This window comes from Lithobates pipiens, unplaced genomic scaffold (assembly GCF_037356315.1).
Source record: "Lithobates pipiens isolate NorthernLeopardFrog02 unplaced genomic scaffold, aLitPip1_a1.2 Scaffold_10, whole genome shotgun sequence".
Classification (NCBI taxonomy): domain Eukaryota; kingdom Metazoa; phylum Chordata; class Amphibia; order Anura; family Ranidae; genus Lithobates; species Lithobates pipiens.
This window is the reverse complement of record NW_027507686.1, coordinates 83,802,806-83,823,594: the sequence shown is the minus strand read 5'-3', so window position 1 is coordinate 83,823,594 and position 20,789 is coordinate 83,802,806.

The following is a 20,789-nucleotide window of genomic DNA, read 5'->3' as shown; positions in this document are numbered from 1 at the left end:
CTTCAGGGCCCCCGATGCAGGAAACCTTGGCGCCCCCCCCCCTTACCTCTGGACAGGGCTCTTTTCTCCGAGCCCGATGGTGGAACACCAGGGCCCAGTCCCAAGTGGGTGGCCGCATATAAAGGAACCGATTTAAAAAACATCAATTAAAGCCACTGTGCCCATCAAACGCCACCACTGTACCATCAAACGCCACCACTGTACCATCAAATGTCACCACTGTGCCCATCAAACTCTGCCGCTGTGCCCATCAAACTCTGCCGCTGTGCCCATCAAATGCCACCGCTGTGCCCATCAAATGCTGCCACTGTGCCCATCAAATGCTGTTGGTGTGCCCATCAAATGCTGCCACTGTGAATCCCCACCACCTGCTCGCTGTCTGCCCGCCACTTACCCTGCCTTGGTGGGGCAGCGGGTAATGGCCATGAGCGGGGTCCTCCATGCATCTCCTGCCATCCTTATCTCCCATACTCTCCTCCTGATAGGCGTCCAATAGCTGCGCCTATCGTTTCAGCCAATCAAGTGATGGGTAACAGACCTGCACACCTGATTGGTGGAGAGGCAGTTCAGTGTTAGGAAAGTGAATATTAATTCACTTTTCTAACAGACCTGAGTAGACTGTGAGCGTCAAGCATGGCGCTCGCAGTTCACCTATTTTGAAGCCTATTAGAGCCCATGGCTCTAATCAGGTGCTGCAAAAATACCCCCGCCGCTGTAATTCAGGCGCCCGGCACCCCAAAAGGGACTAGACACCTAAATATGGGTGTGGCAGCAGTGGCCATGGATAGATTCATGCTATGCTATGCATGAATCTATCCATTGGTCATAGAGGGTATGGCTGGAGAGAGGGGGCGGCACCTGTGCACCCTTTTGGATGCACCGCCACTGATAAACACATGCACATTCACATACATACATATGCATACATGCACACTCACATACATACATACATGAACACACATACAAGCATGCTCACACACACACATACATACATGCTCACACACATACATGCTCACACACACACATACATGCATGCTCAAACACACACACACACACACACACACACACACACACACACACACACACATACAAGCATGCTCACACACACACATACATGCATGCTCACCCACCCACACACACACACACACACACACACACACACACACACACACACACACACATACAAGCATGCTCACACACACACATACATGCATGCTCACACACACACATACATGCATGCTCACCCACCCACACACACGCACATACAATCATGCTCACACACACAAATACATGCATGCTCACACACGCACATACAAGCATGCTCACATACAAGCATGCTCACATGCACACATACAAGCATGCTCACACATACACATACATACAAGCATGCTCACACACACACACATACAAGCATGCTCACACACGCACATACATACAAGCATGCTCACACACACACACATACAAACATGCTCACACACACACACACATACATACAAGCATGCTCACACACACACACATATAAACACAAATGCAGTAGCTAGTCTTATAAAAAAAAAAACGGCAGACATTTAAAGGACCTTGGCTCTTCCTGCTGGGTACTGCACTGTAGGGGGAGACAAAGAGCACACACTTTACCCTAATGTGAGGAGCTCCCGCACAGTGCCGATTTCAGTTCGGCTGATGATCGAGGAGCTCCTCTCAGCCTCCCCTCCTACGGAAGAGTACAGGGGGCCCTCAAGGGCCCCCTGCAGCAAGGGGCCTGGTCACCATGGCGATCTTGGCGACCCCTATAATTCCGAGACTGGCCTAGGCATTCATGATGATGCTTTAAAGCTCCTTAGAATGATATATCCATAGTCTTGTGTGTGTTACCTCCCACAAAAACGAATGTAATGGTTTCAGATGGAGTTCTTCTTTATGTAGCGCTACCATTAAGAAGCCGCCAGAAATCGCCCATGTGTTTTCTCCAGTAGATTGTCAAGTACACAGTCACAGTCACTCTTTACCTCAAAAACCTATCTAGTGGTGTTTTTTTGTTGTTTTTATCTTTGGTGTAGCAAGGTTGAGGGCATGAGGGCACTGATTGGGATACTCCAAAAAGAGAACTATGTACAAGCTGAGGACTAAACTCTTTTCTGACAAGCTGAAGTCCTTGCAATAGCAAACTGTGGACTTGTGGTACATACAGAGTTACATACATAGTAGGTGAGGTCGAAAAAAAGACACAAGTCCATCAAGTCCAACCTATGTGTGTGATTATATGTCAGTATTAGTAGTAGTAGAAGCAGTTAAAAGCAGGCTTCTTCCTCCCTTAACAAAGAACTAGGTAGACTAAGCTCTTTGGGTCACCAGCCGATGTCCTCCTTGGTCAAACACACAGCTAACTCTAATGCCGTGCACATACGACCGGTTTTTCCATCAGAATAAACTCTGACAGTTTTTCTGACGGCCAGTAGCCAATAGCTGCCCTTGCGTCATTTTTGGTCCGTTGGAATAGCATACAGACGAATGGTTGTCCCGATAGGAATTGATTTCGTTGGAAAGATTTAACCACTTAAGCCCCAGACCAATTGTCAGCCTAAGGACCAGAGGTCTTTTTACAATTTCGCACTGCTTTAACTGGTAATTGCGCGGTCAAGCAATGTTGTACCCAAACAAAATTTGCGTCCTTTTCTTCCCACAAATAGAGCTTTCCTGACAGACTCCATGGCAGCAACGCGTGGGTTAAGTCCCGCCTCCACTACCCTATAGGACACTACTCTCATAAATCTTTGCTCCCTGCCCCTGGCCGTGTTCTTTTTTTTTCCTCCTCCGAAGGACCCAGAGGTGGTCTTTCTACCTGAAGATCTATCATCCCCATGATCGAGGTCGGCCGGTCTGCCACTCTGGGTCTGGAAAGTCGCATTACTCCGCTAAGCCCTAGCTATTAGCAGGGTATGGAGTGGGCAGTGGAAGAGGCGCTGTGAAGAAGCCCATGTCCTAGCCACTGGCAGGCAGGCTGCGCATTGGTCGGATAGCCAGCTATTAGCAGGTGATCTGTTTTGCCCCCTGGAAAGTCTGGTGTCATCTTACCTTACCTTCGGCCGAGTGATCGATCGTGGTGGGAGTGGTGAGAGGTTCTATAGTTCATTATGGCAGCAGTTTGTGTATCTTTTATCTGTCCTCATTTTTTCTGTTTGTTTGTATGTGCAGGCATGGCGGCTGGTTCTTCCGCGTTCCAGCCGTCGTTCTACTTCCGGGTGTGCGCTCTCAGCCGTACTGCGCATGCGCGAGTGCGGTTTGAGATCGAGGCTTGGTTTCACGCATGCGCGATAGCGGCAAATTGCCACTATTTTGCGCATGCGCACAGGCACGGCGGTGACATCACAGGGGCGGGCTATTTAAACGGGGAATTAGTCTGCAAGCTTTGGGAATGCTTGCGGGCTGTTGCGGTGACTTCCCTCTGCCTCTGTGTTGCATCTATTGGTAAGTGGCATTCTGGGACAGGGTGGCTATCCCTTCCCTGTCCCTTGCACTGATCCCTTGTCACCTTTTCAGCACGTATGGATATCGCTGAGGACATGGATTCTCTACCGCCTGTCTGTGGCCAGCCCTCTCATTAAAGGTATTTTTAATGATCACCTGAAGGTCTGGTGGGGGAGGGGTGTATATCTGTTAGCTCTGTCCTGATATCTTGTCTCTTGTGGTTTCTTGTCTTGTTCCTGTTTCAGCCCTTCCAGGTCAGAACAGCATCGCAGCTCTCATAGAGGGAGCGACTCCTCCAAGTCGCATCACCGGCACTCCTCTTCCAAATCAAAACATTATGGTTCCTCCTCAAGATCAGGACACCGTAGTAAGGAACGGTCGCATTCCTCGAGGACTCAATCTAGTCACTCAGCTAGTGCCTGTTGGGGGTGCAGAGCTCTTGTACCGGCAGGAAAATCTTTGTGCGATCTCTGTACGCCAAGGCTTCCAATGAAAGGGGTGATGCGGATCAACAACTTAAAACCCTGGTGGAAAAAGTTGTTAAGGGGTCCCTCAGAAATATTGAGGGCCAGTCCTATGTTCCCCCGGCAGAGCCGCCACTTTCTCCAGGAAGGGAGACTCAGCTGCAGGATACTTGGGAATCCTCTGCGCATAGCCACCCCTCAGCTGCCATATCTGACAGTGACTCTGATGAAAGTGATCCCTGTGTGGGTTTTGATTTCGCTCTACTTCCTCCTCTGGTCAGAGCTGTTAGAGAGACACTGAACTGGGAAGATTCTGTGGCTGCTCCTTCCAAACAGAGAAAATTCTTTAAGCAATTAAAGAAGGAAAGGATTAATTTTCCTTTTATCTCTGAGCTAGGTGAGATTATCACAGATGAATGGGGCAAGGTGGAGAAGAAAAATTCCATGCTATCTAAGGTTTCAAAACTCCATCCTTTCAATCAAGAAGAGGTGAAGCATTTGGAGTCAGCGCCGTTGGTAGACGCAGCAGTCATGAGGCTGGTGAAACATGTCACACTTCCCTTAGAGGATACTGTTTCTTTTAAGGATGTTCTGGACAGACGGATTGACGCTGATTTGAAGAGAGTGTATCTCACAGCAGGAATGGCCTGTAAGCCAGCGTTAGCTCTGGCCGCTATGTCCAAAGCAATGGAGATATGGACGGATAGTGTAGATGAGACGCTTAGAAATATCTCTGAAGATACGGCTAAGAGCTCGCCTATCCAAGAACTTAGGCTGGCCTCCGCCTTTCTTGGGGAGGCCTCTATCGACATCATACGCCTGGTGGCTCGGGTGATGCTTTCTTCTGTTACGGCCAAACGGGCTCTGTGGCCCCGCCCTTGGCTGGTGGACCCAGCCTCAAAACAAGTATGGTGCTGTATCCCCTTTGAGGGGTCCTCCCTTTTCGGCAATAAGTTGGATGAGGCTATTACCCGAGCCACTGGTGGGAAGTCGGGGTTCCTTCCCCAGGACCGGCGTTTGCAGGCCCAGAGAAGGTCTTTTCCAAAGAGACAGTACCAGGAACGAGCCAGGGAAGCTCGCAGTTACAGACCGGGCCGTGAATTTTCCAGGCCCTGGAAATCAAGACAATCCTCTTTTAAAAAATCTACAAAAAGTGATTTGAAGGTAGAGAGGGAACCGACTAAATCCTTTTGAGGTTGGGCCCGCTCAGACAGGGCAGGTGGGGGCTCATCTTTTCCACTTTCGCCATGTCTGGGCGGCCTCGATCCAAGACTTCTGGACCGTCAAGACTGTCTCCTCAGGTCATGTTTGGACCTTCAAGGAATCTCCCAGGCTCAGATGGGTCCCCACCTCTCTTCCGGCTTCAGATGAAAAAAGGCTAATTCTTCTAGCCTACGTGGAATCTTTGTTGGCTCAAGGCGCCGTTATCCATGTTCCAGTCATTCAGTGAGGCATGGGAATCTACTCTCCTCTATTTATGGTCCAGAAAAAGAGCGGGGCCTCGAGGCCAGTCATAGATCTAACTCACTTGAAAATTTTTATCAAAAAATAAAAATTCAAGATGGAGACATTATCCACAATTCAACAATCTGTTCAAGCAGGGGACTGGATGGTCTCCATAGACCTCAAGGATACCTATTTTCACGTCCCAGTTTCAGAAAATTAACAGCAGTATCTCCGCTTCTCCGTGGGTGAAAGCCATTTTCAATTCACATGCCTTCCCTTCGGGCTATCAACTTCTCCTTGTGTATTTTCAAAAGTACTGTTGGCAGTGGTGGCTCTTCTGAGAACCAAAGGGTTTCGTCTACATCACTACCTAGACGACCTTCTGTTGTTGGCTCAAGACAAGGATCAACTTCTGGTACACAGAGAGCAGGTCCTCTTCACCCTACAGGAGTTCGGGTGGATTTTGAACTTGGAGAAGAGCCAGCTGGACCCATCTCAGTGGCTGGTGTTCTTAGGGGCCCTATTCAACACTGTCAGAAGCACCATCTCATTACCAGAAGAGAAGTTGTCAGTGGTCAGGGACAGAATCCGTCCAGCCCTCTCTGTCTCTCATCTCCAGGCTCTCCAGTGCCTGAAAATTATAGGCACTATGGTAGCGACAATTCCGATGGTGAGGTGGGCACAGTGGAGGATGAGGCCCTTTCAGAAGAGTTTCCTTCATCAATGGTCAGGCAGAAAAACCCAGCTGATTCGGATCACCCTATCCATGAGTAGGGATGAGCTTCGTCTTCGAGTCGAACATATGTTCGACTCTAACATCGGCTGTTCGCCCGTTCGGCGAATTCCAAACGTTATGGGCCATTCGCACCAAATTCGTGTGGCGCTCACGGCCCACAATGCACTGCGATGGCGCAGTGCATTGCTGGCTCATGATTGGCCAAGCATGCACTGTGACCCCGCATGCTTGGCCAATCACAGCGACAGCGAGGAGAGCCATGATTGGCCACAGGCAGGATGCCTGTAGCCAATCATAGCTCAGGCTGAGTAGTACACGCCCCACACTATATAAGGCCGCCAGCGCGGCGGCCATGTGTAGTGTGTTGGCGTCTGAAGCAGTTAGTGGGTGTTCTGTGTACCTTCAACACAGTATACACCGATCGTTATCGGCCGATTTTCGTTCTTGCTCTTCTGTAATGGTTGTTGTCTGCGTGCCCTGACCGCAGTATACACCGCTATATTCACCTATATAGCTAGCGATATATCTATCTTTTATAATAGAGCTTGCAGTCAGTGTTAGGAGCTTGTGCGTGCTGTCTGCGTGCTCTGAACCCAGTACACACCGCTATATTCACCTATATAGCAAACTATCTTGCTCGTTTTAAGTAGAGCTTGCAGTCAGCGGTAAGAGCTTGTGCGTGCTGTCTGCGTGCTCTGAACCCAGTACACACCGCTATATCCACCTATATAGCAAACTATCTTGCTCGTTTTAAATAGAGCTTGCAGTCAGCGGCACCGCTATATCCACCTACATAGCTCTTCTCTATTTGAGCCATCTGCCATCTGCAGGAGTTATTGGAAGTTGTGTGTGCCTCCAGCACAATATACACTACCCAATTGCTGTTTTTCCCAACTCCCTTCAGGCCATTACCATGTCTGGAAGGCCAGCAAGGAGAGGCAGACAGCCGATAAAAGAGGGCAAGCAGGCTCTGTGTCTAGAGACAACAGTGCTGGTCGTGGACGCGGTGCATCGTCATCATCAGCACGTGGACATGGGACACGCTTGTCCTTCTTTTCAGTAGCTGGACATGTTGAGCCACAACATGCCAATGACTTGGTAGAGTGGATGACCAAGCCCTCTTCATCCTCCTCATCCTCTCTCACCCAGTCTCAGGGTACTAGCAAAGCAGCTGCCAACGCATCGTCTTCCCTCCTCTCAATGTCATCATCAGTGACTCCTTCCCTAGACCCACCACGTCCTCCTGAGGAGTCTCCTGATCTCTTTGAGCACAGTGTTGGGTACATGCTCCAGGAGGATGCCCAGTGTTTTGTAGGCTCTGATGATGATACTCAGCTAGAGGAAGGCAGTAGCGTGAATGCAGAGAGAGGGGATGCTCAAGAAGGACAGCAATCTGGCAGTCATGTTCCACAAGCTGCAGCATATTGCCAGGTTTGCTACAGCGATGAAGAGGGAGGGGATGATGAGGGCACTGACTCCACGTGGGTGCCTGGTAGGAGAGAGGAGGAGGAGGAGGCACATGTCCAACGAGGCAGGATGCCCTCCGGGGGCCAGCTTAGGAGCAGCACATCGACTGAATCACACCGCAGAGCTCCGCCTGTGCAGAGCGCTGCCTCTGCGTGTTATTCTAAAAGTTGGGGCCTTTTTTGAGACGAGTGCATCAGATCGCACCGCTGCTATTTGCAACATATGTCTCAAGCGTATCTCGCGTGGCCAAAACATCAGCCGCTTGGGCACCACATGCTTGACCAGACATATGTTGACCTGCCATGCAGCTCATTGGCAAGGGTACCTCAAAGACCCACACCAAAGAACAAAGCGGACCTCTCCTTGCTCCTCATCAGCTGGCATCTCCAACCCCACTAGACCTTCAGTCCTCTCTGAAACCTTCTCTGAGAGGAATGAAGGTATAGAATTAGGTGTGTCACAGCCAAGTGCTTTCGGGCACTCTGCTAGCAGTACACCCACGTCCGATTATAGCAGGCAAATGCCCCTGCCCCAGCTGCTGGACCGGCGAAAGAAGTTCACTCCCAGCCATCCACATGCCCAGCGGTTGAATGCTAGCTTGGCTAAATTGCTAGCACTTCAACTGCTGCCTTTTCAGTTGGTAGACTCTGCCCCCTTCCGTGAGTTTGTACAATGTGCGGTTCCTCAGTGGCAGGTCCCCAAACGCCACTTTTTCTCACGGAAGGCGATTCCGGCTCTCTACCGGCACGTGGAAGGCAATGTCCTTGCCTCACTGGACAGGGCGGTCAGCGGTAAGGTGCATATTACCGCTGACTCATGGTCCAGCAGGTATGGACAGGGACGTTACCTGTCTTTCACGGCCCATTGGGTCACTCTTCTTTCAGCTGGGAAGGATGCAGGACAAGGTGCAATAGTGTTGGAGGTTGTTCCGCCACCACGCCTCCAAAATGCTACTATTGGTTGTGACACACCTCTCTCCTCCACCCCCTCCTCCTCTTCTTCTTCCTCCATGGCCTCTTCCAGTGCTCTGTCCTCAGAACCAGCGGTGCTCCGTAGGCGTTCCAGGGGCTACGCAAGTATGCAGGCAAAACGATGCCATGCCGTGCTTGCGCTGGTTTGTTTGGGGGACAGGAGCCAAACTGGGGCGGATGTTTTGTCAGCTCTGCAGGGGCAGGCCGAGAGGTGGTTGACGCCACGCCAGCTTAAGCCAGGAATGGTGGTTTGCGACAATGGCACCAACCTCCTCTCCGCCCTCCGACAGGGACAACTGACCCATGTGCCCTGTGTAGCTCACGTCCTTAACCTGGTGGTGCAGCGGTTCTTGGGCAGGTACCCCGGCTTACAGGATGTCCTGAAGAAGGCCAGGAAAGTCTGTGTGCATTTCCGCCGATCATTTAATGCCTGTGCTCGGCTGGCTGAGCTCCAAAAGGAGTTGAACCTGCCCAAGAACCGCCTTATATGTGACATGCCCACCAGGTGGAACTCAACGCTGGCCATGCTGCAGCGGCTGCACACGCAGCAGAGGGCCATCAATGAGTACCTGTGAGACTACAGCACCAGGACAGGGTCAGGGGAGCTCGTTTTTTTTCTCACTACGCCAGTGGGGCATGATCAGGGATGCATGCACTGTCCTGTCACCATTTGAGGAGGCCACAAGGATGGTGAGCAGTGACAGTACATGCATCAGTGACACTGTACCTCTTGTCCACCTCTTGGAGCATACACTGCGTGGAATAATGGACAGGGTACTTGAGGCAGAACAGAGGCAGGAAGAGGAGGACTTCCTTGCCTCTCAAGGCCCCCTTTATCCAGACAGTGTTCCTGCTGTGCCACCCCTCACACAGGAAGAGGATGAGGAGGAGGAAGAGGAGGAGGAGGATGATTGTGTCAGCATGGAGGTGGAGGCTGGCACTCAGCATCAGCAGCAGCAGCAGTCTTGTAGGGATGATTTACAGTCCCAAGAAACCCGTGGACTTGTACGTGGCTGGGAGGAGGTAGCTGCGGATCATGTTGTCCTTAGTGACCCAGAGGACTCCGGACCGAATGCCTCAGCTAACCTACGCTGCATGGCCTCCCTGATCCTGCAAAGCCTGCAAAAGGATCCTCGTATTCTTCGGATCAAGGAGAGGGACCATTACTGGCTGGCCACTCTCCTTGATCCACGGTACAAGGGTAAGTTTGCCGACGTTATCTTGCCATCGCAGAGGGAGCAGAGGATGAGACATCTCCGGGAGGCCTTGCAGAAAGGTCTGTGCAACGCGTTCCCAGAGACTGGGAGGTTAAAAACTCCTGGTCCTGGACAACGTGTTGCTGAGGCATCGGCCAGAAGGAGCGGTGGAAAAGGTGGCCGTTAGGGATGAGCCGAACACCCCCCGGTTCGGTTCGCACCAGAACTTTCGAACGGACCCCAAATTCGAACGAACTTTAGAACCCCATTGAAGTCTATGGGACTCGAACGTTCAAAATTAAAAGTGCTAATTTTAACGGCTAATATGCAAGATACTGTCCTAAAAAGGGTTTGGGGACCTGGCTCCTGCCCCAGGGGACATGGGTCAATGCCTAAAATGTTTTTAAAAATGGCCGTTTTGGCGGGAGCACTGATTTTAATGATGATTAAAGTGAAAAAAAAAGTGAAATATTCCTTTAAATATGGTGCCTGGGGGGTGTCTGTAGCATGCCTGTGAAGTGCCACGTGTTTCCCGTGTTTAGAACAGTCCCTGCACAAAATGACATTAAACAGAAATAACATCATTGAAAACTGCTTGCGGTTTTAATGTTATATCTGGTTCCTGCAATATGGTTGAAAATCTTTGAGAAAAATGGCATGGGTAGCCCTCCCTGCCCATTACCAGCCCCTTTGGGTCTTGTACGCATATTAAGGGGAACCCCGTACCCATATTAAAAAAAGGAAATGCGTGTGGCCCCCAGGCCCTATATACTCAGAACAGCAGTATACAGGCGGTGCAAACAAGACAGGGACTGTGTAGGTTTGTTGTGTTAAGTTGAATCTGTTTGTAATTTTCAACTGGTACATTTTTAAAGTGTAGCTCCAGTCAAAAAAACTATTTTTAAGCTTTTTGGAAAACATAGGGAAGGGTTATCACCCCTGTATAATTTTTTTTGTCGTACATCTTTTTTCATCTCACTTGCTGTTGTCTCCTTCCGTTTGCAAGTAGGAGATGTTTGTAAGTTGGATGTTTGAAAGTAGGGGCCTGCGTTATATGCTCTACAGAAATGGCGGAACAAGGTGTTGGTTTTGCCACAACATTGTAAGCCCTCAAAGTGACTCTTGGTGGGCGCTGGAGCGCCCTGCTGTGAACGATTATATCAAGAATTGTAATTACATGCCATTGTTGAACAGTGGTAGAAAAATTGACCTTTGGTGGTTGTGGTGCTGGTGCCGCAACACTATAAGTCCTCACAGTTACTCTGGGTGGGCACAGGAACGGGCCTTCCTGTGAAATATTATATCAAGAATTGTAATTACATGTCCCTGTTAAACAGGGGCAGAAAAATTGTGCCTTAGGCACTGGTGCTGGTGCCACGACACTGCAACCTCTCCCATATACTCTAGTTTTATTGCAGGAATTAGCCCTGCTGCAAAGCATTGCATCAAAAATTGTACTTAAACGCCCCTGTTAAACAGGGGCAGAAAAATTGTGCCTTAGGCACTGGTGCTGGTGCCACGACACTGCAACCTCTCCCATATACTCTAGTTTTATTGCAGGAATTAGCCCTGCTGCAAAGCATTGCATCAAAAATTGTACTTAAACGCCCCTGTTAAACAGGGGCAGAAAAATTGGGCCTTAGGCACTGGTGCTGGTGCCACCACACTGCAACCTCTCCCATATACTCTAGTTTTATTGCAGGAATTAGCCCTGCTGCAAAACATTGCATCAAAAATTGTAATTAAACGCCCCTGTTAAACAGGGGCAGAAAAATTGGGCTGATGGCATCACCCAGAACCAGAAATGTTCTTCCAACATATCAGCGGAGGAGGAAGAGGATAGACAATCAACATAACAGGACAGTCACTCAGCATCAGCATAGGCAGTCTTGAAGGGATGTGATATTTCAAAAAAAATTATTCGTTTACATCAGCTTCAGGTGCTTGGTAGCTGTGGGTGATCCAAGACTGATTCATCTTGATGAAGGTCAGTCGATCAACTGATTCGGTGGACAGGCGCACCCTGTGATCGGTAACAAAGCCACCAGCAGCACTGAAGGTGTGTTCCGAAAGAATGCTGGATGCAGGACAGGCCAGTAGCTCAATTGGATACTGTGCAAGCTCTGGCCAGTGATCCATCCTCAAGACCCAGTAAGCCAGAGGATTTTCGGTGGGAAAGGTGTCCAAGTCTGACCTTGCCCCTAGGTATTCCTGCACCATGTAAATCAGACGCTGGCGATGGTTGCTGGAACAGATCATACCTTGGGGCTGCGGACTAAAAAATTGTCTGAAAGCATCAGTCAGACAGCCACCTTCTCCACCGCTCCTTCTGACCGATGCCTCAGCAACACGTTGTCCAGGACCAGGAGTTTGTAACCTCCCAGTCTCTGGGAACGCGTTGCACAGACCTTTCTGCAAGGCCTCCCGGAGATGTCTCATCCTCTGCTCCCTCTGCGATGGCAAGATAAGGTCGACAACCTTACCCTTGTACCGTGGATCAAGGAGAGTGGCCAGCCAGTAATGGTCCCTCTCCTTGATCCGAAGAATACGAGGATCCTTCCGCAGGCTTTTGCAGGATCAGGGAGGCCATGCAGCGTAGGTTAGCTGAGGCATTCGGTCCGGAGTCCTCTGGGTCACTAAGGGCAACATGATCCGCAGCTACCTCCTCCCAGCCACGTACAAGTCCACGTGTTTCTTGGGACTGTAAATCATCCCTACAAGACTGCTGCTGCTGATGCTGAGTGCCGGCCTCCACCTCCATGCTGACACAATCATCCTCCTCCTCCTCTTCCTCCTCCTCATCCTCTTCCTGTGTGAGGGGTGGCACAGCAGGAACACTGTCTGGATAAAGGGGGCCTTGAGAGGCAAGGAAGTCCTCCTCTTCCTGCCTCTGTTCTGCCTCAAGTACCCTGTCCATTATTCCACGCAGTGTATGCTCCAAGAGGTGGACAAGAGGTACAGTGTCACTGATGCATGTACTGTCACTGCTCACCATCCTTGTGGCCTCCTCAAATGGTGACAGGACAGTGCATGCATCCCTGATCATGCCCCACTGGCGTAGTGAGAAAAAAAACGAGCTCCCCTGACCCTGTCCTGGTGCTGTAGTCTCACAGGTACTCATTGATGGCCCTCTGCTGCGTGTGCAGCCGCTGCAGCATGGCCAGCGTTGAGTTCCACCTGGTGGGCATGTCACATATAAGGCGGTTCTTGGGCAGGTTCAACTCCTTTTGGAGCTCAGCCAGCCGAGCACAGGCATTAAATGATCGGCGGAAATGCACACAGACTTTCCTGGCCTGCTTCAGGACATCCTGTAAGCCGGGGTACCTGCCCAAGAACCGCTGCACCACCAGGTTAAGGACGTGAGCTACACAGGGCACATGGGTCAGTTGTCCCTGTCGGAGGGCGGAGAGGAGGTTGGTGCCATTGTCACAAACCACCATTCCTGGCTTAAGCTGGCGTGGCGTCAACCACCTCTCAGCCTGCCCCTGCAGAGCTGACAAAAAATCTGCCCCAGTGTGGCTCCTGTCCCCCAAACAAACCAGCGCAAGCACGGCATGGCATCGTTTTGCCTGCGTACTTGCGTAGCCCCTGGAACGCCTACGGAGCACCGCTGGTTCTGAGGAAAGAGCACTGGAAGAGGCCATGGAGGAAGAAGAAGAGGAGGGGGTGGAGGAGAGAGGTGTGTCACAACCAATAATAGCATTTTGGAGGCGTGGTGGCGGAACAACCTCCAACACTACTGCACCTTGTCCTGCATCCTTCCCAGCTGAAAGAAGAGTGACCCAATGGGCCGTGAAAGACAGGTAACGTCCCTGTCCATGCCTGCTGGACCATGAGTCAGCGGTAATATGCACCTTACCGCTGACCGCCCTGTCCAGCGAGGCAAGGACATTGCCTTCCACATGCCGGTAGAGAGCCGGAATCGCCTTCCGTGAGAAAAAGTGGCGTTTGGGGACCTGCCACTGAGGAACCGCACATTGTACAAACTCACGGAAGGGGGCCGAGTCTACCAACTGAAAAGGCAGCAGTTGAAGTGCTAGCAATTTAGCCAAGCTAGCATTCAACCGCTGGGCATGTGGATGGCTGGGAGTGAACTTCTTTCGCTGGTCCAGCAGCTGGGGCAGGGACATTTGCCTGCTATAATCGGACGTGGGTGTACTGCTAGCAGAGTGCCCGGAAGCACTTGGCTGTGACACACCTAATTCTACACCTTCATTGCTCTCAGAGCAGGTTTCAGAGAGGACTGAAGGTCTAGTGGGGTTGGAGATGCCAGCTGATGAGGAGCAAGGAGAGGTCCGCTTTGTTCTTTGGTGTGGGTCTTTGAGGTACACTTGCCAACAAGCTGCATGGCAGGTCAACATATGTCTGGTCAAGCATGTGGTGCCCAAGCGGCTGATGTTTTGGCCACGCGAGATACGCTTGAGACATATGTTGCAAATAGCAGCGGTGCGATCTGACGCACTCGTCTCAAAAAAGGCCCACACCTAAGAATTTTTTGAATAACGCGCAGAGGCAGTGCCCTGCACAGGCGGAGCTCTGCGGTGTGATTCAGTCGGTGTGCTGCCCCTAAGCTGGCCCCCGGAGGGCATCCTGCCTCGTTGGACATGTGCCTCCTCCTCCTCCTCCTCCTCTCTCCTACCAGGCACCCACGTGGAGTCAGTGCCCTCATCATCCCCTCCCTCTTCATCGCTGTAGCAAACCTGGCAGTATGCTGCAGCTTGTGGAACATGACTGCCAGATTGCTGTCCTTCTTGAGCATCCCCTCTCTCTGCGCTCACGCTACTGCCTTCCTCTAGCTGAGTGTCATCATCAGAGCCTACAAAACACTGGGCATCCTCCTGGAGCATGTACCCAACACTGTGCTCAAAGAGTTCAGGAGACTCCTCAGGAGGACGTGGTGGGTCTAGGGAAGGAGTCACTGATGATGACATTGAGAGGAGGGAAGACGATGCGTTGGCAGCTGCTTTGCTAGTACCCTGAGACTGGGTGAGAGAGGATGAGGAGGATGAAAAGGGCTTGGTCATCCACTCTACCAAGTCGTTGGCATGTTGCGGTTCAACATGTCCAGCTGCAGAAAAGAAGGACAAGCGTGTCCCATGGCCACGTGCTGATGACAATGCACCGCGTCCAAGACCAGCACTGTTGTCTCTAGACACAGAGCCTGCTTGCCCTCTTTTATCGGCTCGCGCCTGTCTGCCTCTCCTTGCTGGCCTTCCAGACATGGTAATGGCCTGAAGGGAGTTGGGTAAAACAGCAGTGTAATGGAGTCACACAACACCCACTAAGCCCTGCAGATGGCTCTATTAGAGAACAGCAATAAACGGTAGATACAGGTGTATATTGTGCTGGAGTCACACAACACCCACTAACTCCTGCAGATGCCTTTATTATAGAACACCAGAGATAAAGGGGTATACTGTAATTGAGTCACACAACACCCACTAAGCCCTGCAGATGGCTCTATTAGAGAACAGCAATAAACGGTAGATACAGGTGTATATTGTGCTGGAGGCACAAAAAACCCACTAACTCCTGCAGATGCCTTTATTATAGAACACCAGAGATATAAAGGGGTATATACAAATGTATACTGTGCTGTGCTGGAGGCACACACAACTTCCAATAACTCCTACAGATGGCAAGTGGGCTCAAATAGAGAAGAGCTATGTAGGTGGATATAGCGGTGTGTACTGGGTACAGAGCACGCAGACAGCACGCACAAGCTCCTAACACTACTGACTGCAAGCTCTATTATAAAAAATAGATCACTAGCTATATAGGTGAGGTGAATATAGCGGTGTATACTGCGGTCAGGGCAAGCAGACAACAACCACTACAGTAGAGCAAGATCGAAAATCGGCCGATAACGATCGGTGTGTACTGTGTTGAAGGTACACAGAACACCCACTAACTGCTTCAGACGCCAACACACTACACAAGGCCGCCGCATTGGCGGCCTTATATAGTGTGGGGCGTGTACTACACAGCCTGAGCTATGATTAGCCACAGGCATCCCGCCTGTGGCCAATCATGGCTCTCCTCGCTACTGGCGCTGTGATTGGCCAAGCATGCGGGGTCACAGTGCATGCTTGGCCAATCATGAGCCAGCAATGCACTGCGATGACACAGTGCATTGTGGGCCATGAGCGCCACACGAATTTGGCGCGAACGGCCCATAACGTTCGGAATTCGCCGAACGGGCGAACTGCTGATGTCGACTCGAACACGAAGCTCATCCCTAGTGGCCGTCTGACTGATGCTTTCAGACAATTTTTTAGTCCGCAGCCCCAAGGTATGATCGGTTCCAGCAACCATCGCCAGCGTCTGATTTACATGGTGCAGGAATACCTAGGGGCAAGGTCAGACTTGGACACCTTTCCCACCGAAAATCCTCTGGCTTACTGGGTCTTGAGGATGGATCACTGGCCAGAGCTTGCACAGTATGCAATTGAGCTACTGGCCTGTCCTGCATCCAGCGTTCTTTCAGAACGCACCTTCAGTGCTGCTGGTGGCTTTGTTACCGATCACAAGGTGCGCCTGTCCACCGAATCAGTTGATCGACTGACCTTCATCAAGATGAATCAATCTTGGATCACCCACAGCTACCAAGCACCTGAAGCTGATGTAACCGAATAATTTTTTTTGAAATATCACATCCCTTCAAGACTGCCTATGCTGATGCTGAGTGACTGTCCTGTTATGTAGATTGTCTATCCTCTTCCTCCTCCGCTGATATGTTAGAAGAACATTTCTGGTTCTGGGTGATGCCATCAGCCCAATTTTTCTGCCCCTGTTTAACAGGGGCGTTTAATTACAATTTTTGATGCAATGCTTTGCAGCAGGGCTAATTCCTGCACTAAAACTAGAGTATATGGGAGAGGTTGCAGTGTCGTGGCACCAGCACCAGTGCCTAAGGCACAATTTTTCTGCCCATGTTTAACAGGGACATGTAATTACAATTCTTGATATAATATTTCACAGGAAGGCCCGTTCCTGTGCCCACCCAGAGTAACTGTGAGGACTTATAGTGTTGCGGCACCAGCACCACAACCACCAAAGGTCAATTTTTCTACCACTGTTCAACAATGGCATGTAATTACAATTCTTGATATAATCGTTCACAGCAGGGCGCTCCAGCGCCCACCAAGAGTCACTTTGAGGGCTTACAATGTTGTGGCAAAACCAACACCTTGTTCCGCCATTTCTGTAGAGCATATAACGCAGGCCCCTACTTTCAAACATCCAACTTACAAACATCTCCTACTTGCAAACGGAAGGAGACAACAGCAAGTGAGATGTAAAAAGATGGACGACAAAACAAATTATACAGGGGTGATAACCCTTCCCTATGTTTTCCAAAAAGCTTAAAAATATTTTTTTTGACTGGAGCTACACTTTAAAAATGTACCAGTTGAAAATTACAAACAGATTCTACTTAACACAACAAACCTACACAGTCCCTGTCTTGTTTGCACCGCCTGTATACTGCTGTTCTGAGTATATAGGGCCTGTGGCCACACGTATTTCCTTTTTTTAATATGGGTACGGGGTTCCCCTTAATATGCGTACAAGACCCAAAGGGGCTGGTAATGGGCAGGGAGGGCTACCCATGCCATTTTTCTCAATGATTTTCAACCATATTGCAGGAACCAGGTAAAACAATAAACCAGCAAGCAGTTTTAACCACCTCGCGCCCGCCCTATAGCCGAATGACGGCCGTAGAGCAGGCACGTTTGTACGGGAGGCCGTCCCTGGACGTCCTAATGTTTACTTCCGCAATGCGCGCCGCCGCGGGCGCGCATCGCGGAAGTTCTGTGTTCGCCGTGTCCCCCAGGGACAGGCAAACACAGATCGCTGTAAACGGCCAATCACAGCGGCCGTTTACAGCGCGATCGGTGTGTCCAATGGGAGATGATCTCATATGTAAACATATGAGATCATCTCTCAGCGCCGCTCTCCCTCCTCACACAGAGTGTGAGAGGGGAGAGATGAACGGCAGCCGTTCTGCTTTGCTTTGATAAAAAAAAGTGCCATCCTCCCCCAGCAGTGCCATCCATCCTCCCCCAGCAGTGCCATCCATCCCCCCCAGCAGTGCCATCCTGCCCAAGTGCCATCCGCCCCAGTGCCATCCGCTCCAGTGCTACCTGCCCCCAGTGCCATCCACCCCAGTGCCACCTGCCCTCAGTGCCACCTGCCCCCAGTGCCACCTGCCCCTAGTGCCACCTGTTGTCAGTGCCATTTGTCCCCAGTGCCATCTGTCATCAGTGCCATGTATAAGTGCCATCTGTCATCAGTGCCACATGTCATCAGTGCCACATAGTGCCATCTGTCATCAGTGCCACGTATTAGTGCCATCTGTCATCAGTGCCACGTATCAGTGCCATTTGTCATCAGTGCCACCTGTCAGTGTCACGTGCCATCTGTTGTCAGTGTCACGTGTCATCAATGCCACTTATCAGTGCCATCTGTCATCAGTGTCACGCGTCATCGGTGCCATGTATTAGTGCCATCTGTCATCGGTGGCACATATTAGTGCCACGTATTAGTGCCATCTGTCATCAGTGCTACGTATTAGTGCCACGTGTCTTCAGTGCCATGTATTAGTGCCACGTGTCATCAGTGCCACGTATAAGTGCCACGTGTCATCAGTGCCACATATTAGTGCCATCTGTCATCAGTGCCACATATTAGTGCCATCTGTCATCAGTGCCACGTGTCATCAGTGCCACATATAAGTGTCATCATTGCCACGTATCAGTGCCATCTGTCATTAGTGTCACATGTCATTGTCCTGGTGCTTCAAAAGTGTAATAAGTAGTCAACAAGTTAGATTTAGATCAATTGTTAGATCAACAATTTATGCTCCTAGAACACGTGATGGCGCTCCCTGCATGTTGGGCCTCTCTATGTGGCCAGGCTGTGAAAAAGTCCCACACATGTGGTATTGTAATACTCAGGAGGAGTAGCAGAATTTTTTTGGGGGTGTCATTTGTGATATACACATGCCATGTGAGAGAAATAACCTATTACAATGACAATTTTGTGGAGAAAAAAGAAAATGAAAAATCTTAATTTTGCAATGAATTGTGGGAAAAAAATGACAACATCAAAAAGCTCACTATGCCTCTTACTAAATACCTTGGAATGTCTACTTTCCAAAAAGGGGTCATTTGGGGGGTATTTGTACTTTCCTGACTTGTTCGGGTCACAAGAAGCGAGATAGTCCACCAGTACATCAGATGTGATCAATTTTGTGCGATTCGCACCACAGCTTGTAGACTCTCTAACTTTCACAAAGACCAAATAATATCCACTAATTTGGGTTATTTTTACCAAAGATATGTAGCAGTATAAATTGTGGCCAAAATTTATGAAGAAAAATTAATAATTTGCATAATTCTGTCACAGAAACAAAGAAATATGCGTTTTTTTTCAAAATTTTCGGTCTTTTTTCATTTATAGCGCAAAAAATAAAAACCCCAGAGGTGATCAAATACCACCAAAAGAAAGCTCTATTTGTGGGAAAAAAAAGGACAAAAAATTCATTTGGGTACAGTGTTGCATGACTGAGTAATTGTCATTCAAAGTGTGAGAGCACCGAAAGCTGAAAATTGGTCTGGGCAGGAAGGGTGTTTAAGTGCCCAGTAAGCAAGTGGTTAAATGATGTTATTTCCGTTAAATGTCATTTTGTGCAGGGACTGTTCTAAACACGGGAAACACGTGGCACTTCACAGGCATACTACAGACACCCCCCAGGCACGATATTTAAAGGAATTTTTCACTTTTTTTTTTTCACTTGAATCGTCATTAAAATCAGTGTCCCCTGGGGCAGGAGCCAGGTCCCCAAACCCTTTTTAGGACAGCATCTTGTATATTAGCCGTTAAAATTAGCACTTTTAATTTAGAACGTTCGAGTCCCATAGACTTCAATGGGGTTCTAAAGTTCGTACGAATTTAGGGTCCGTTCGAAAGTTCTGGTGCGGACCGAACCGGGGGGTGTTCGGCTCATCCCTATCCATGAGGAATTCCCTTCCGTGGTGGCTCCAACGGGAAAATCTCTGCAACTGCCATTCCATTCTCCCCATTTCATGGGTCACCATAACAACGGAGGCCAGCAACAGAGGCTGGGGCGCCCACTGTCTGGCGGAAGTAGCTCAGGGCACCTGCATTCTCCCCTCCAGAAGGACGGTGTCAAACATCCTGGAGTTAAGGGCAGCCTTTCAAGCTCTGCTAGCCTTTCGGCATCTGATTTCAGGAACCTCGGTCTTACTCAGGCTAGACAATACCACAGCAGTAGCGTACATAAGAAGGCAAGGGGGTACCCGAAGTCTATCCCTTCTCCAGGAGGTGGAACCGATCATGACCTGGGCTCAGAGGTACCTGAAGGATCTGACAGCAACTTATGTTCCGGGGATTCAGAACGTTCAGGCAGACTTTCTTTCCCAGGTACTTCTGGACAACAACGAGTGGTCTCTTCACGAGGAAGTGTTCAACTGGATCCTGACGATGGGGCTCTCCCCAGAAGTCGACCTGTTTGCCTCTCCCTGCAACTAAAAACTGGAGAAGTACTACTCAAGGTACAGGGATCCTCAAGCCTATGGGGGGGATGCCTTGACTGAGAAATGGTGGTTCCACAGGGCCTATGCCTTTCCACCAACTCCTATCATTCATCAGTTCCTGAGGAGACTCAGGTCAGAGACAGCAGAAGTGATAGCCATAATCCCTTATTGGCCCAACAGACCCTGGTTTCCGCTTCTGATGCTCCTCAGTGTCAGGGATCCAATTCCTTTACCATCCAGACCAGACGTTCTGTCTCAAGGGTCAAGATTACATACTTGCCCGGATCACCTGCGCCTAAAGGCTTGGTTTTTGAAAGGCGGCGGTTGAAGGCTTTAGGCTGTCCTGAAGAAGTCATTCCCACTCTTCTTAGTGCACGAAGAAGTAGTACCAACCGGGTATATGAGAGAATTTGGGCGAAGTTTACAGATCACTTGTCTTCAAGGTCCAGTTCCTGTAATACCCTGACAGTCCGGGATATTTTAAG